We start from the raw sequence: 16,683 nt of genomic DNA, 5'->3' as shown, positions 1-16,683 counted from the left end.
CAGAGTCTTGGAAGTCCTGAGCTTGGCAATGAAGATCTGGTACTCTGCAGAGGTTCTAAACATCACAGCACTCAGGACTTCCAGATCCTCATGTCATTTTCGCCTGCTAACTCTGGGTCTTCATACACACATATGGAAATATAGTCCTGTTGCTTCCTTAATTCATCTCCAAACTGGATGAATTATTCAGAATGTCCTTCCAGTCTTCGGCTGTGGATTTCACAATTCGTTTGTTTTTCTAACATCTAAAATCTTAATAATTATGGCTCAGATGTGATTCCTTTCAATGATACTAAAAAACACATGAGTGTTAACTTATAACTTCCATCTCTTTATAGTAGTCATATCTATAGGTAGATGGTGTTGAAATCTATAGCCAAAGATCCAATATCTATTTATGAAGTCTTCCATTCAGATTATTTAAATATAAACTATTTCTATATAATATAGATAAGGAAAATGCCCCAATCTGACTAATGTCACTGTTCTCTCTGAAAGTCGGCTCATTCACTGGACTGAGATTATCACCCACATACTTGAACAGTGGTAGTTTAGTGATAAGTGTCTCAATTTTGTTTATTCTTTATAAGCTTTAACATTAGCCAGACCTTTTTGATTAAAGTCAATATTAGCTGTACAATATTGACATTGGCTGTAGTTTAGATTTTAAATGTTATGTCAAAGCTCTTTTAATGTCTTATGTTTGGTTATGGAAAGGAAGAAAAGGAAGCCAGTGACTGACTCTTAAATACACTCTCTCTCTCTCACACACACACAGAGACAAATGAAATTGTTGTACTTACTTGCTTTTATACAGTTAGCATGGCCAATAGAGCAGGAAAATATTACTCAAACTATTTCTTCCTAATAGAATTCTGACGTCTCTGTTTTTCACTTTTAACAAGCTACAATTACACCTGCAGTTGAATCTTTCTGTATGGGTAATTTGCATTCCAAAAATACTAGAAAATTCAACTGACCTAATTTCTCAAAACTCGTTACTTTAGAACAACACTTAAAAGGGAGAGGTGCCCACAACAGTTGTTGACAAGTTGACTGAGTACTTCATAAGTCGTGGCTCCAAATGGTGATGTGGCAGCCACAGCTCCGAGTCAAGAAGACAGGCATGCTGCCTGCTGCTTGCAGAAGCCTGGGTATAAAATGCCTCTTAGTTTCCATATGAAAACAGCCCTGAGAATGAGAAAGTGTTCTTTACACCTGGCTTCTTATGTAGTTGTAAGTTTGTCAGTGCAGATTTTGTCTCTACATTCCCTTTATGGCAGAAATATTCTGAAAAATTGGACACGACTAAATGTGCATGGAAATCAAGTATCCAGGGATCCTTTTTTCAGTCCCTCTGTATCTTTATTTATGAAAACGTTTTCAATTGAGGAGAGGGATTGTGCTAGGAAAAGAATTCAATTCTACAGCCAAATTCATGAGTGAGACTGACACTTTAAAAATAATTTCCTTTGGGAATTCCATATGGTACATTTGGAAAGGCAAATTTTAATACTAAGTTCCTGGGGAAGTACTTATCTGAAAGGCAATGAAGAAATGAGAAGTAAACTAAACCATTAGCCTCCCAAAATAGACTATTTCTGGAAAGTATAAAGTCATACAAAGCCTTCTGGAACAATATTTATAAAATGGGCAAATTAAAAATGGAAAGGTAAAAATATATGACTCCTCCTCTCTCTGGGGGCATTTATGTACTTTTTAACCTCCCCTCTCCCAAATTGAAAGTCTAGGTTAAAGTCTGTAGGAGGGACACAGAAAATTCTCAAACCACCATCACCATGATGACCACCTCCCCACCCCCACAACCACACACAGAGACTTTAAGCTATGTTGCTGACTAGTACTGAGATGCTAATAGTAAATTTAAGTGGCAAGAAACAAGGCTCTTCTTCTGCAGTGTCCCATGCTTTGAATGCGAATCACATTGACAGCTAAGAGCCACTTTCAAAATCAAAGGGTCCGGTACACAGAAGAGAATTCTCTCCCCTCTCCCACCCTCCTCCTCCCGGCCCAGATGATGACCCTTAGGAGTATGTCATTTCTTTCTCAATCTGGAGGAACTGGATCCAAAGATTTTCTGAAGCAGTGAGAGGGCTGAAATCTCTGCTATGAACTACACAAAAGATAAGCAAAGAAGTTATAATTCACTTTTAAACTTGAAAAAGTTTAAAGCCACCAAGGAACAGAGATTAATATTGGGGGATTATTTTAGGAACAGGCATTCCCAGGTTTTTTTGTTTTTGTTTTTGTTTTTGTTTTTTGTTTTTTGTTTTTTGCATGAAATCAAACCAAACAGGCTTCGACTTTGATCTGAATTTCAGGACCCTTCTTATAAATGGCTGCTAACATCTCTATATGTGCTGCAAGAAAGCTATTTTCGCTTGAGCTCCATAGTATATAATTGAAGTCAGAGTTTTAAATCACTGGGCCATCTGTCCTTAAGCTGTCACCAATCATACATGGAGGAGCATATGTATAATGAAAATAGACTGACAAACTTTTTGAGTTTACATGCTTCTGAGTTAATTAATCCTCTGTCCCACACATTTAAGAGATTCTTTAACAGTATGTTTGATGAATCGATTTAATTACATGAATGGGGTATGTGTGTACGTGTATGTTTTACAATGTCGCTATCACAAATCCAAAGGAAACCATGCAGTTGACTTAACATTTTCACTGAAAATGAAAATATATCATTTTAATCACATACAGAACCTAGATCTATTGGCCTCGTTTTGCTCATTTGGTTATTAATGTTGAAAATACATATTAACATCAACAGAATGATATCTCACTTTCATCTTAATGGAGATTTATATGCATATACATCATCTTTGCATTCCACAAAGATGCTGCTGGGAGCGAGTGTTTTAGTGACTGGAGTCAAATTCCAATTTCAGAGGTGTTTTCTCCATGTTCTCACTGACACGAAATTTGGTCTCAGCAAAGTTCAATGATTTCTCTGTGCCTAAGTTTCTCTCTCTCTCTTTTTTTTTTAGTCCGTGTGTGTGTGTGTGTGTGTGTGTGTGTGTGTGTGTGTGTGTGATCACATAGCCCGGATCTTTACACTAAGGTATTGGAATGGTTCATGAATGAATATGTGCCAAAAGGCTTAAGTTGCAATAAATGAACATACAAACATGATCATATCAACAAGATAGGAATATCATAATAAAATCGGGTTGCTGAGGTTTTTTTCGCAAAAACTGGGACAAAGCTAGTGATGCCACTAGCCTGAATCACTGGAAATACACATGAATCATAAGAAACTGCAGTTTTACAATGCAAAGGAACTGCACCAGCCACTGTGCATTAAAAGTCTTTTGAAAGACCTGATGTGCATTTAAAATTGAACGCCTACTCGTTGTAGCCCTAAAACAAATAGTAAAACAGTGAGTACAAAACTGACAAAGTCCTGCAGCATGGTCCGCCAGCAGGAAGGAACTGAAGTTTTCCCTCAAAGCCTTTTTTTTCTGTCCTTTGTAGTCATGAGGTATGCCTGTTTCCATAAACAAGACAGCACATGCCCACCGCTTCAGACAAAATGCCCGAGAAAACACAGAGAATGTGAAACTGTGCTTATCAGCAGATGGGTTGGAGATGACCTGGTCATCATGCCCCACACAAATGGGTGCACAGCCTTGTCAAGTGCTCCTGTGACAGCCACAGTGTTAAAGATAGTATGCTGCACACCTGCAACTTTTGGGGAAGAAGTGAAGACTTGAGGTCCAGCGGGGTAACCCAATTTCCTCTTGTCATCAGGACAGGTGGCTAGCAAACAGCAACCACAGTTTGACTCTTTTGCATGAGATTTTTTTTCAGGGCACACTTAGGAAAAGAACAGCGGGGGAGGCTAAGCGTGTCCAAAGGCATGCTCAAGCCCCTTGGGGCCCAGGGAAGCCAGCTGTGGGGTCTGGACAGCCCTCAGCAACCCAGGCAAGGTGCCCTGGCAGAGACCACAAGGGAAACTCCCTGCCCCTGTTGACTGCCCTGATCTGGCAACGGCATGAACTCTGCAGAAAAAGGATGGAACAGAGGGTGGTCGTTGGGGGAGCAAGGCCTGGTCCACAGACACAGTGCCTTCCCAACCTATGCTCTCTCCATCTTCTACACAGAATCCACACACTCAGAAGCAGAAAAATGAGATTTACAATGAGGTCCAGTCTGATTTGAAATATTCACGTGCAATTCCTCGTGGCCCCAACTGAGAACCTCAGTGGTCACATCACATCACTGGCTCTCACATCAGGACAAGTTCAAGGAATGACATTAGCAGGGTTGGAAATCCCTGAAGATCTCTCTCTCTCTCTCTCTCTCTCTCTCACACACACACACACACACACACACACACAGATATATAACTTGGTTCTAGACCTTCTTAATGTTTATGATCTAGAGTGACTATGCCTTGTTAACAAAAATGATCTCATATGAAATATGTTTAAGTGTTAATTCCTGAAAGCAGACATACTCTTTTTTTTAATTTATTTAATTGGAGGCTAATTACTTTACAATATTGTGGTTAAGCGAACGTTTTAGCTAGAGGAAGATAAAAGTGCCCCACCCCACAGGCTGCAGAACCTGAGTTACACCTGAATGTACCTGAAGCTGGAATGTTTGCTAGAGGCTGCGCTGGGTTTGCCTTTAGCCAGTCCTCTGTGTTGTAAGAGGGGTCAGGGAGGGTGACAGTGGCACCGTCCGAGGCTCCCTTGGGAGGTTACCTGGTCTGGTATTCTGCCTCTTCCCTTCCTTGCCTGTGCCCTGTAAGGCCAGCTTCTCTCAACCACAGCCCGTGAGCAGGAAGCAGGTTTAGGGTCGTGTCTATTCAAAGTTCATTTCCAGTGCGTAGTAAGCCACACACAGAAGACCAACTGCAGCGGCCTGAGCCATGGGTGTCGCCTTTATACTCCACTCAACTGTTTGACTTTCACACAAAGACTTCTTCTCAGGGGCACTGTTTGGATCATTACAGAATGGGCTTGTCAGAGGGCTTTGTAATTGTAACCATAAACAAATTACTTTAGGAAAAAGACCAGAGCCACCAGCAGCCATCAAAGAGATTTATCAAGACTGTTTCTGATCATTTTATATCAGATTCCTTATTAAATGGAAAAAAAAAGAAGTAACTGCAGGTGAAGTGATAACCATTTTTGCAAAAGCTTTAACGTCTACAGTGAAAGACACACTATAATGAGGCATGGAAGTTATTTCCACTTTAAGACCTTTAATTTCAGATGGCGAACTAGGACAAATGCCTTCCCTCTGTGAAGAGCTGAATGAAAGTTCTGGTAAAAGGGAGTCAATTCCCTGTTCCGTTTTATTTAGAAAGTCATTCTATTATATTCAAAACAGAGGCAGCTGAGCCAGTGTTAAGAAGAACCAAAAGAGGCCTGTTAGCTATAAGTCCAGTCAACCCAGCATAAAAACATGGCAGCCCAGTATCTGCCACCTGAAGGCCCCTGACACACTAAGGAATTCAGAAGTGAACTTGATCTGTTCAGGCATTTATGCATCATATTTTATCCCCTGGACAAATACACCTTTCTTGTGGGAAGTGGGAGGGAGGTTGGTGGGAGAAGTTCTAAAAAGCTTATTTTTTTAAATGCACAGATGCTTCTAGAACATCAAATGGCTCTTACAAACAACATTTTGATGAGTTAAGTGTAAATGAATCAAAAACATATGGATTACATTTCCCTCCGAACACAGAGGGGTCTCAAAATTAAAGAGGGGGACAAGGGCTTGAGGCAACATGCATTTGGGTTTCCCTGAATGCAAAAGTGTTTGAAAATAGTTCTAGGCAGGCAGCATGCCCAGAATGCATCCTGGACATTAATGGATTTTATAAGTTTGAAAAATGTTGGATAGTTAAGGTTCCCTCTTTGAAGCATCTCAGATGTAAGTTTGTTTTACATGATTTTTTCCCCTTCAATGCACAAGTGTTCAGGGCATGTGGCATTGATTATGATTATTTTATTCTTAAAAAAAGTGTTTAAAATAAAATAATGGCATAATTTATTTAGACAAAACAGTCCTCAACCAGACAGAGGCTAACAGAGTAAGAAAGGTTGTTTGTATATACGGGGGAGGGTGGTGGGATAGGGTATCAGGGCCATATATCTTAAGAGTTCAAGTTTCACAAAAGCCTAGAATCCACAGCTAGCTTATAGAGGCATGCACGTCTGTGTGTGTACAGATATGCGTATGTATACATGTGAGTGTAAATACCTATATATATATACACACACACACACACATATACACAGATAGGTAAACATTATTAACTTATTTCCTTAGATAGGTCTTGAATGGCCCATTCTACTGCCATATGCGGAATTTGTAGCCATGGACACAAGGAACAGTTCAAATCCCTCTTTGAATGTTTAAGTTCTCGTTTTATCATTTTTGCTTTCTTAAATTTGTAGTCCCTTCTGCTTTGTATTATTTTCACATCTATACAACTGAAGCACAGAAAGTCACTACTAACCAATCTGAACTGGAAATGGCTATCAGGGATTTCACCAAAATGTCTTTAAAGTCTGCAATATTTATTCCATGATGTGACAAACCAAGATGAAAAAGATGTTTAGGTTTTATTTCACAGATACACAGGAAGTGAGTGGAGAAGAGGGAGATAAATATCCATTCTCCTTTGCGGAGGATGTTGACGCATCACTCCTGACCAGAGAATGGTCAACACCTTCTGTAACAAGTCTGTCAATAGCAAAATGGAGTCAGGTTCCAGCACAAAGCCAGGAATGCAAGAGTGAGGAGTCTGGGCAGAGCAGCCACTAGCTTCTCTGCCTCTATTTATATAAGGTGCCGTTAAAATGCCAATAGGAGGCAATAGGAATTAATAGGCTCCATGTGTTGAGCTCACAAATGAGCCAAGAAAAATTTTAAAAGCCTATATGTGTCAGCGATTCCCAATCCTTTTAATTAAAACTTTTTTTTTTTAATTTGGACTGCTGATGCTATTTTCATGGTTTGTTGTATTTTATGTGGCAGTAATCTTCTTCATGTTTTCCTGCTCACATTTCCTCCCCCAAATCAGGCAAAACATTGTGAGCTCTCTATTTTTGAAATTTAAAGTGAATTTAAGGTGATCTGATGTAAGCATTATTTTCTGACAATTGCGAGCTTGAGATTCACAGCCAATGTGCCCTCTGCTACAACTTTTCTCCTGAGGAATTTTAAAGCATCATAAAAACTCAGCAGTTGAAACAACCTCAAAGGTCATCTAGTTCAGCCTTTATCTAATGCTGGAATCCTCTCTACAGCATTCCTGATAAGGGTCATCTAGTCTCAGCTTAAATACCAGACATGTATACTTCTCTACCTAAAACTCCACAAGGTAACATCCACTCAAGTGGAAAGTGACCTGACACTACACGTTATCCTTTCCCCTCCCCATCAAAGTGCAGTCATCTGTGGGGTCATTGCTCTGGGCAGAGCAAAGAAGACTCTTATGCTCTTGAAATAAATGACCCACCGTCATTCTGTCTCTTGTGGGAGGGACAGACCATGCCAAGCACTGCAAATACAACAGACCACGACCCAATTGCATACAATAAACTTCTTAATGCACAGGGTGTCATCTGTCATCCAGGCTGATACTCAAGGTGGCCCTCTGGAAGAACACAGATGGCTCTGTTTGGTCTTATTAGCAAAATCCACACTCCAGTGCCAAGACTTGCCCAGAACAAAATGGCATCTAAAGTCTCTTTAAAAGAGTATTCGCCCAAGTCAAGACGAGTCTTGAGTCTGGAATCTAAACTGAATATTTCTAAAAGGCATTGGTAGCAAAAAAACATTCATCTTAGGATGTCCCATGAAGAGCTGTGAAAAAGATGAGTGAAAAAAATTCTTTTCCAATTTAGAGTCCTTTTAGCAAAAAGACTCAATATTGTACAGCTGAATTCAAAAGTTGACAATAACTCATCAATAGTGCAGTACAGGAAGTGGTTTGCTGAATACTGATGGAAAGGTTGCGGTAATCAACAATTCAGTGCAATGTCATAGGGGCTGGATTTTGACTTAAGCTCCCTCTCATGCAGCAGGTGGAAATAATGAGTACTAGACATTGAAGAAATTACTCAAGGCAGTGCTGGGTCAGCCTAGCTTCCTGGCAGCCAGAAATAAAGCCAGATGCCCTGTGCCATGCATTTCACCATATGATTGATGACTTGAGCCCTTTCAGAACAGTGTCTTTGGAAATGGTTTGCTGTGGCTCCAGCCAATCCTCTTTGTCATGTCGATCTGCTTCACGTAAATCTTCTGCAGGAATCAACCAGGGCCCTGGTCCTGAAGGCTGGGCAAGGAGTATCTGTTTTTGTTATCTTAAAGAGGGCTGTAATCCCTGCAATTGGAAGGATCTTCAGATATGACCTTGGGTGTCTTGAAGAACCAATGGACCTCTGCCCAACTCTCATCCTAGTTTAAGCATTTAGTGATCTGGCTCCAGGGGCCATGTACGCAATGGCCACCATAAGATCTCCATGGTGGTGGTGGTGGTTTAGTCACTCAGTTGTGTCTGACTCTTGCAACTCCATGGACTGTAGCCTGTCAGGCTCCTCTGTCCATGGAATTCTCCAGGCAAGAATACTGGAGGGGGTTGACATTTCCTTCTCCAGGGGATCTCCCTGACGCAGGGATCGAAACCAGATTCCCTCACATTGCAAACAGGTTTTTTATCGTCTGAGCCACCAGGGAAACCCTAAGATCCCCATAACACTTAAGATTTTACCCATTGCAAAGGTTTGCCTATGGCACATATTGTAAGGAGAATGGGACCACTCAAGAATGTAGGGTCAGAGTGGGATGCTATTCAGATTCAATCCCTATCTTGGAAGAAGATGCTCCAGCCTGCCAGGCCTGGCCACCTCCACTCCACATATCTATATAGGGACAACCATGAGTCCCTGCATGTCGTTATCTGCATACTGGAATGTTCCACCCTGAGAAATGAGAACACAGTGAACACAGGAGGGCTGCCCTCAGACCCAGGAGGGCTGACGTGAGCCAAGGTGATGATACATCCTTTGTGTGGCCTTCAGGGAAGAACTAGAACCAAGGGCTGGAAGCTTGAGAGGCCTTTTCATACAGATGATGGAATGTGTAGCTAAAATTCCCAGATAGGAAAGAACTGGCTGCTTTGAGAGGAGGTTTTATTCTCCTCCCATTTTCTGGCTTGCTTTCTGGGCTGACAGAAGCTGGGTAAGCACTGCTAGGGAGAGCAAGGGAAGGGCATGGCCAGGGAGCTGGCCGAGGCCCCCACCAAGGCCCCATTCCCCTGAAGGTCTGAAGCTCTAAGACAAGCATGGGGACATGGACCTGTGAGCAAGTGTTCCAGAGAAGCAGACGCACCTCTGCTCTCCCTCCACCACATGATTCATGAAAACTGATCCTATTTCTCTTTAGATTTTTATACCTTTTCCGATTCTTACAATTTAGGTTTTAAATGGGAGATTATCATTATGGAAAAAAGAAAAACAAACTGAGGCACACAGAGAGCCTTAATTGTCTGCTTAATTGTCATAGAGGAAGGCTTCAACACCCATTGTCTATTTATGAAAATTCTGCCTTATTATTAAACTCCATCAACACCAGTGGCTTAATTTGCCAAGGAAAAATGGCTAGAATTTCCAATGTCTTTCCATTTCGTTGAAAATAAAGGTCTAATAATTTGACAATTTAAATTCAAGATGCCTTCTTGGATTTTTAAAACTGATGGAGCATAAATCTCCATTAGCCACAAGAGTTTTGGACTTGAAACTTGGAATTCATTGAAACAGCTTGCAAGATATTAAAGGCTTCTGTCCCCAGAATATGTCTTCTTTTTTTTTTTTTTTTCCAGTGAGGAAACAGAGCAATTTCTCTATTACCCTTTCAAAATAAGCTTACGAAATGTAAAAACTGCTTCTTTTTCCTCTGAAAAAAAAAGTTTCTTTTTGTCAAATCTTCTCATTCAGTGTTGGCTGCCTCATTCACGACAACCTTTTAAACATTCCCCTCATAAAACGCATAAATAGTCTTCAGAAGAAATTAGTTAAATGGCTCCCAGAAAGCATTGTTGTTTTTCCCCTTTCAAAAAACTGCCGTAAGTATCCCAGCTCACTAATAAAGGGTAAACAAGTCTGCAAATTTATTGCATGTAACAGATATGATTAAAAGGAAGACAATGAGGAGGTCAGTGACGCTCATGCAATGGGCAGTCCTGTTTTCAATGCATTAGACCTACCCAAAGAAGGGAATAAAACTGCAGCTACTAACCCCTTCATAGGAATAAATGTCAGGAATCCAAAAGGCAGAGACAGAAGGGGAGGTGACAGAGCACTAAGGAGTCAAAACTAACATCAGGCTTCTCCAGGCCTATTGAGAGGGAAGCCAAAAGTCACAGGAGAGGCCGAGTGAGTTATAGGATTGATAATATACAGGCCCATTCAAGGTGGAACTTCCCCACCCCCAACCACACCACCAACATGGCTGGAACTCCTTTTGAGAAAAAAGTAACATCAGAACTTCATTCAGGAAATCCAGGTGCTGGAACGCATTTGAACAAACATGAATTCACAAATCTCCATTTCATGACCTACCAGCCATATCACCCCACACAGCCCACAAGGTGAGGCCCAAGTTCACAAGTGAGACTGGGACACATTTTAAACTTTCATAGTATGTGGGGAATAAAAGGAAAGAGGAAACTGTAGAAAGCTGGAAAAGTAGCCCTAACACTGGCATTGCCCCTTTTCTTCTGTTTTTGGCAACATTTTGTTACCAGTATTTACACCTCTGCAGTTTTCTGTTTTTTTGTCCTTGTTGTTGTTAAATAAATGTGTGTCCATGAAATAATAAAAGCCACAGGAACCCCCGATAACTTGGACCATATCTGTGGAGTCATGTAGGCACATTCACTCAGTTACTCCTCCCCTTTCTAATTCCTATGAACAACAGAAAAAACAAAATTAACTAATTAAAGCTCAATGAAGATTTACGAGGGGACTTGTTTCCCACCTTCTGCCCCTGTAGCTGGGTGAGGCAGCTTAACTAAAACATCTCTGAGAAATGCCATGAGCCATGAAGTTTCTGACTTGAGTATCATTTATGATACCCCTGGGGAGCGGGCCTGCCTAAGAAAACTGAGTCCCGGCACCCCATAAGGTTCTCATTACAAATAGGAATGTGCCAGGCCAGATGCACTGGGGGTTGTCAAGCTTTGCAAACTCTCCCCACCAAAAAACTCATAAATTTTGCAGAATATATTGCTTTTCCTTGGATTTTTATGATTATGTTCAATTTCAGGAAACTTACCCCATACTTCATCATTTGCCTTCGTTTTTTAAGAGTTATTTGACGTCCACAAAGTTCTACGGGCTTTTTACTAATCGTGTTTTTTAAATCTTAAAAACATAAACCTACATATTTCTAGCCAGCCATGAATTTAAAACCTCCCCTGCCACCTTCCAATTCTGGTGTGCAATTGCAGGCTGAGCAGATTTCAAAGTTTTTCTATTAGACAAACTCACCTTTCCATCTTCCATGGACATAATGAACCCAAAGAAAGATGACAATAATAGCGATCAGAGTGTATGAGGTAGTCACATCTCAGGCACTAAAACTGGATGGTGGAGGTGACGTTGTAAGGCATTCACAGCCCAAGGAAAAGACTCCCCAGCTCCAGGGTCAAGGGTACAGGCATAACTGGTGGGCTAGGGTTGGTCTGGGTACCTAGGCAAAGTTTGGTATACTCTCACATTTTCACATGGTAAAGTGAATTTTAGGGATTTTAGTCCTATTTTACCAAGGTTACTTTTCATAATACATATTTCACATTTGATACTTAACCAGTCTCAAATTGGTTACCAACTTAAAATGTAATCTTTCAGCTGATTGTGTATTAAAGCAGCAATGTCTATAAACACTTGTGCATCTCACTGTAGCAGTGGCAGTTCTTAATGCTACACCCAAAGCAGTAAGTCTCCATTACACACCCAAGAAACCCAGGGTCAGGGCAAGGCCTACATGATCCAGTCCCCTCTGATGAGATATGTAAAGATCCCACTCTACTACAAATGTTCAGAATAGGAAGACACTAGGGAGCCAAATGTGGTCCTGTGCTAAATCAGATTAGGAGAAGCAGACAAAATCACAACTTTATTCAATGTGTCATTTATCCTGGGTGACTAATGCATTTGTATGAAGTTAAAATTGAGCTTTGAGAAACTATGAAATAAATCAAATGCCCTGCTTTATGTAATTTTAACAGACAGATCCCATTAGGATTCTACTATGTGTAGCTGTTGGTTAAAATCATTGACCAGTATCCCTATAAATTAATCAGCTGAGGTAATACTGGTGCTGCTGTCACCATTTGTGACTAATCTACAGTTAAAATTCACTTTAACTTTTCAAGCCTCTTGAGATAGGTTCATCACATTTCAATTTTTGTTCAAAATATGTGAGTAATTGCAATTGTTTACAAAAACCTGTATGGTATAAGTCTGCCATGGGTGTCATTTTTCAATGGCAGTAGAGTGTGCATTGGCATTTCATTGTAATTTCAGGGTAAAATGCTAATCAGAATCCAGCCATAACGGTCTTCATCATTCTTGATAGGAACTTTATCCCTCGCAGTCTGAATATACGTGCACCACTGAAGTTTAAACTGTTTTAGAATTGCAAAAAACTAATGGGCCAAAATGTCTAATTATACCAAAAGGGATATAGTTAATATTTAGCAGTTCACTTTTTTTTTAAAGACTGTCATGGCTCTTGCGTTCCTCCTGGATTATTAATACTTGGATATGTTTCCTTTCTGATATGAGACCTAATTTATTAAAAACTCGTAAGTGCCTACAATTTCTCCTCAAAATATGTACCTTAATGTCAAGCTAATTTAACTGTGTACTTTATCTCTACAAAAATGTCCTAGATTTCTTTAATGCCTTTTATCTTTCTTTCTTGACTTGAATCTCGTGGCCTTTAAATGTATACTGTAAAAACAATAAATAACATTTAGCGGGTTCCCCCCCAAGATTAATTTTAATTAATCTTGAAGTTTGAAGTTACCCATGAACTCTGAGACAGCTGATGTCCAACTCTTTGAAAGCAGTGGGAAAAAACATCTATCTTCTGGGGGTGCTTGCTCAATAAGGTGATGTGTGTAAAACATGGAACACAGTGCTTGGCAAAATGCTACTTCTCTTATGCTGGCACTCAAACCATCTTACAGAGTGCTGCAAAATGAACACACAGGGAAACGTTCCTGCACATCCTTGAGATGAAACTGCAATCTGAATCCTTCAGAGGCATAAATAGAAAATGTGTTTGGTCCAAAAATATGTTGCACGTTGCATGTGTGTTTAGTCGCTCAGTCATATCTGACTCTTTGTGACCCCATGGACAGTAGCCCACCAGGCTCTTCTGTCCATGGGATTCTCCAAGCAAGAATACTGGAGTGGACTGCCATTGCCTCCATCAGGTGATCTTCCCAACTCAGGGATCAAACCCATGTCTCCTGCATCTCCTGCATTGGCAGGCAGATTATTTACAACTGTGCCACCTGGGAAGCCCCAAATCTGCTGCTGCTGCTGCTGCTGCTGCTAAGTTGCTTCAGTCATGTCCAACTCTGTGCGATCCCATAGACGGCAGCCCACCAGGCTCCCCCGTCCCTGGGATTCTCCAGGCAAGAACACTGGAGTGGGTTGCCATTTCCTTCTCCAATGCATGAAAGTGAAAAGTGAAAGTCAAGTCGCTCAGTCGTATCTGACTCTTAGCGACCCCATGGACTGCAGCCTACCAGGCTCCTCCACCCACAGGATTTTCCAGGCAAGAGTACTGGAGTGGGGTGCCATTGCCTTCTCCAAATATGCTAGGAAAATCCAAACCCCAGGTTAGCCTCCAAAGCAGGAGCTATTTTTAAAAGAAAGAAAGAAGGACAAAAAAAAACAAACAAGGCATCTGCCTCAAAGGAGATCATGGTATAAAAGTGGGGAGAAAAATATTGAGCAAATGTTGAAGGCATGTTCTTCCACCACCACCCACCCCCCACTCTGAACTAGAGGAAAGCCTCATTCTGGTGACAATAACAATTTAAGACACCTTTCTTTAAAAAAAAAAAGTTCACAAAATTACCCTCACGGTATTGTTGTAGATACTAAATGTAGGTATACCTCGCAGAAAGAAAATGTGTAACTATCTAAAATCACAAAACTGGTAAGTTTAGGGTTGTTAGGAGCGATTACTCACATCAACAAAGAATTCCCCGCAGGATTTCTGGCAAGCAAGATGCACATAGAGAGACTGACTTTATAAAACTTTAATAAGCATGCTGTTTCAGGAACATATCTACCTGTACCGGCCTGTCTGACCACCGTGATTTTAGATATTCTCTTAGACCTCAGTCTGTACCTCCCAGCTCTGCTCACAAAGCCGATCACACAAAGCATTAAGCAGGTTACTGTATATCAAACCATTCATTGATTTAGCAAAAGTAACTGAGCACCTACTGTGTGCCACTGTTCTAAGCAGTGAAGCTGCAGTAGTAAATCATACCAGCCCCCAAAAGACTCCACCTTCATGGAGCCCATATTGAATGCATCTTTCTCCCAAGCACTGAATCTCATGCTTACACCAAAGAGGAGCAGAATTGAGTGTCTCTTGCTGGAATAGATATCAGGCCAGTTAGACCTTGTATACGGTTATGGATGAAAACCCGATGCTGGCTTGTAAATACTAAATACTAAATACTAAAGAAGAGTGACAGAGGCCTCGTCAGCCTCGTCCGCTGCCAAGCGCCACAGCACGCAGGGCTTGCCACTACTTTAGCATCTCTGCCAGGGTATTATCATGGGCAAGCAGTGCTGTAAAGGATTCACACAGCCTGTGTGTTCATTTCAGCTCTGCAGCCTACTCTCAGTTGCTGAACCTCTCTGTCCCAGATTCCATGCCCTGCAAAATGGGGAACTCAGAGAACACAAATCAGAGCCTATCACAGAGGAAATGCTGGCTCTGATTATTATTTTCACTCACAATTATTAATATGACTTATTATGATGGCTTCCCACCTAGACATAATATTTGGAAGACCTAGTGCAATGCCTGAATGACTCAGATAAGCGAACGATGGTGCACCTTGGATTGGCTTAATTAGGCTATTACTCTGGGCCAGACACTAACTAGGATTACATCAATAAAAGACATGTTCTCATCCCTCAAAACAACTCAGGTGCACTGGAAATCGAGTCAGGGCAGCATGGCAGCTTAGAGGAGAGGTGTCTAACCCAAAGGGGCAAGAGTATGTGAGTTTAGGGGCAGAGAGGCAGGAGAATTATAGCCAGTGGCTTCTCTAAGACAGAGCTCAGATTCGAAGGAGGAGACAGCCAGACAACGAATTATTTGGTGGCCAAACAATTTATTATAAACATAGATATAAAAGCCAATCAGATGGTACCAAGGCACCAACTTACCCTTTAGGGGAAAAAAAAAGGCAAAAGGAAAAACATTAATACACACCTTTCAGAAAAATAAGCTAATAATTTTTTCAAAAGAAAAAGAACAAAAGAACAAATATATCTGGGTACATCGCAAGAGCCACAATATATGCATCCTTCAAAATAGCTACTTTGCCAGTAATGGTGCCAATTGACAAACATTTGTTTCAACTGATTCGGGAAAACAAACTTTAATTTGGTATTTCTTTGAAGAATCCTTGCATCAATATTTACATAATTCAGACAGTTAAATAATTGTCCATAATTTTGTGGTTATCTCACAGCCAATGGTGGTCAGTGGGTGATGACAATACTCTGTTCACATAGCAAAACATAACTGCAGCAATTATGTGATGACTGTGAGTGACTATCCAACCAGATAACTGTGGGTCCAAAGACAACTGTTGAAGAGCAAGTGTTGGCTGCCCTTGGTCTTCTAAACAGCCCACATTTCTGGTTTTCCATTTCACTCTTGGCCTTGAGGAAGACTGCTTCTCCTCCTCTAGCCCACAGTCTCTCTCTCTCCCTGAATTCCTAGTTTACTTACATCCATGTCCTACTATTTCCCCCAAACTAGTTCTACATTCCAATGTCAAGTCAGTGGGGCCAGAGGTCACCTTCTACATTCCTTTCCCCTCCCCCTAAGAGTGGCTGCCTAGCAAAGCACTGGGCACAGAGCTGGTACACGAAGCAAACACCTCTGCCGTGCATGCTAAGTCGCTTCAGTCACATCCAACTCTTTGCAACCCTGTGGACTGCAGCCCACCAGGCTCCTCTGTCCATGGGATTCTCTAGGCATGAATATTGAAGTGAGTTGCCATTTCTTCCTCCAAGGGATCTCCCCAACCCAGGGACTGAACTCGAGTCTCTTACGTCTCCTGAAGTAGCAGGCAGGTTCTTTACCACTAGCACCACCTGGGAAACCCCAGAAACCATTCTGGAGAGAGTGACAAATACTGAACCAGGGCACGAGGGCTCCAAACCCAACCCAACAATGTCACATATGGACTATACATCCTTGGGCAAGTTATTTCCCCATCCTTGGCCTCAGTCTCCTCATCTGTACAATGAAGAGGCTGAACCAGATGATGGTGAAGCCCTCCAGTCTTGAAACATTAGGTTCGAGGAATTGATTAATATCTACACACCTAAGCCAAGACTTCTGCCA

The sequence above is a fragment of the Budorcas taxicolor genome, chromosome X (assembly GCF_023091745.1).
Source record: "Budorcas taxicolor isolate Tak-1 chromosome X, Takin1.1, whole genome shotgun sequence".
In the NCBI taxonomy this organism is placed as follows: domain Eukaryota; kingdom Metazoa; phylum Chordata; class Mammalia; order Artiodactyla; family Bovidae; genus Budorcas; species Budorcas taxicolor.
The sequence above is the reverse complement of the archived record's forward strand: the minus strand, read 5'-3'. Positions refer to the sequence as shown.